The 2,397-nt window shown below is 30.9% G+C and overlaps 1 long non-coding RNA gene across 1 annotated transcript; it reads left to right on the top strand.

The window, feature by feature from the left end:
- LOC127723762 (uncharacterized) lies at nucleotides 1–2,135 on the top strand. The gene is made up of 2 exons (XR_007992240.1): nucleotides 1–218; nucleotides 851–2,135. It is a non-coding gene; the product is annotated as an uncharacterized LOC127723762 (long non-coding RNA).
- Nucleotides 2,136–2,397: the final 262 nt, after the last annotated feature.

Genomic DNA, 2,397 nt, shown 5'->3' with positions numbered 1-2,397 from the left:
TGAGTGAAAACATGTATATCTTAAGATCTATCTATCAAGTGAAATCAAAATAGAAATGTTAACATAAGATAGTCTTATAAGTTTAAGTGTTGAATTTCACAGGTTGGCATACTTAGTTACTTCAATAAACCTAATAGACAAAAAAATCGGATATTATATAATCACGTACAGTAGGCGATTGGAGAGATATTTGTAAGCAGATTGCATAAATCAAACAGGTAAATATATATTTTGATTGATAAAGAGTACCCATATAAAAGGAAAACAAAGCAAAGCAAAACAAAACAATCATGCACGAATACAAACGCCAAATCAAGATTACCGCAATGTACAATTCACTTAATCATGTTACCCGAATAATCGAATGTTGTTTAGGTGTTTACTGTATCTTATATTATTATGTTAAATGTTTACCATAACAAACAAAATAGTTGACTGCAGTTTATCGCAACCGATACAATTTCCACAGAATATTTAACTGAAAGGATAATGTAGCATTTCACAGAAAGGAAAGGAAATTAAAATTGACATTCACAATTTTTTAAGATGTTTTTTTAATGTAGAATATACAATGCATTTATTAATAATAGATATTCCTGAAATTGTTTGTTGGTTGTGAATGTGTCTAGTTGGGTTTTTTTTTAATGCATAGACACATTATGAATAATAAACTGTATGAAAAATAATAAAGATCAACAAAAAGTGATAGTTAAAATGAAGCAGCAACATCAACAAATGTGTATTCGTAAGTGAACGATTACACTAACATATATTTAATATTAAAGTAATTGCCATCAATAGGTGCTTGAAGCAATATACCTAGTTTAGCATATGTACTCTATCATTTTAGATTGTAGCATCTGGGAATGATGTTTTATTCAAACGAAAGCCACACAACATATACCTTGAGGAACTGAACAATGTTATGGTTAAGTTATTAATACCAAATACTGTATTTTTGTTTGTGCTTTTACTAGCCAGTCTGGATGGTAATGGTTTAGTTGTGTACGTTTATACATTCAAGATGAAATCTAAAACGGATGACAGATATTTCATTCCATGCTTAGCTGTTGTTGATATGATCGCATGCGGCCTTGGAGTATCATTTGGGATTTGTTTGAATTCTAATCCGTTGAACTTTCGAAAGGGCGTAATATGTAAATTGATCTGGAGTTTAAATCAATTTACTGCAACGAGTTCGGGTCTGATGATATTAGCAATTGCTGTGCAACGGTATATTAAGGTCAGTCGACTATCGAACTCTTCTATGAGTCTACGAAGTAAACGATTGACAATTATGGCAATCATAATTGTATCAATTGTTATATCACTGCCGTGTTTTGTCTTGTATGGCGAAACGGAGGTCCCATTGAAAAGCGAAAACAGAACAATTACTGGATACAATTGTGGCGCTTTGTCTAATGTGAACCGAAATTTTTTATTTGGTTATTCAGTTACGCTATTACTAATATGTTTAGCTGTAATTTTTGCGCTCATCGCATTATATTGCGTATTACTTCGTATCATATATAAACAAGTATCTTTCAGGAAGAGAAATAGATCAACCAAACGTTTTTTAGGCGTCAGTGTACATCATGGTTTCGAGAACAAAATTATAAAAGATTCTGGTTCAACTAATTTTGTAGATGCGGATTATTCTGTTTACAAATCTGAATCCTACAACACGGACATTGAATCAAAGACGACAAGCAACCAAAACGAGTGCACGAATGGAGGATTCGACATTATGGGTCATATGTCTACTGCTCCTTCTGCAATCCATACAAGACGAACAAAAAAATAATCAGAATTTTCAGTCGAATCAAACGCAAACATCGATTCTTTATAATGTTTTTCCTTATCATACTATTATTTTTTATCACCTATTTCCCTAGAATTGCATTGATGATTGTAGAATCTGTGAAAACAAGTTTCTGGGATAGGTTAACAGACGCTCAATACATCATAGTTTTATGTTTTTACAGAGGATATGTAATGAATAATGTTGTTAATCCTGTAATTTATTTAATATTTCATTCAGTTTTTAGAACATCTTGCAAACAACTGTGTTGTAGAAATTGATGAGACTACAATAATGTCAAAAGGATTATCACAGATATATTCTTCTAATTGTTCATGTTGTATTATTTATTCGTTTATAATATTTCAGATTTAGATAGCATTACTTCGATAGCATTCTGAAATCTAGAATATTTGCGACATACTTTGGATAAAATATGTTACAGAAGATAGTATACAAACGGAGGTATCAGCATTTCCCCTTTACGTTCATTTTATATACAAAAATCTTGTTTTTACAGATATCTAAAAAGAAAATTCGATTAATTACCCATTGACAAATACATTTCTACCCATTGTTATATTGCCTCTGTAAAA

Source organism: Mytilus californianus, unplaced genomic scaffold, assembly GCF_021869535.1.
Source record: "Mytilus californianus isolate M0D057914Y unplaced genomic scaffold, xbMytCali1.0.p SCAF_13, whole genome shotgun sequence".
In the NCBI taxonomy this organism is placed as follows: domain Eukaryota; kingdom Metazoa; phylum Mollusca; class Bivalvia; order Mytilida; family Mytilidae; genus Mytilus; species Mytilus californianus.
This window is presented reverse-complemented; position numbering and strand designations above follow the sequence as displayed.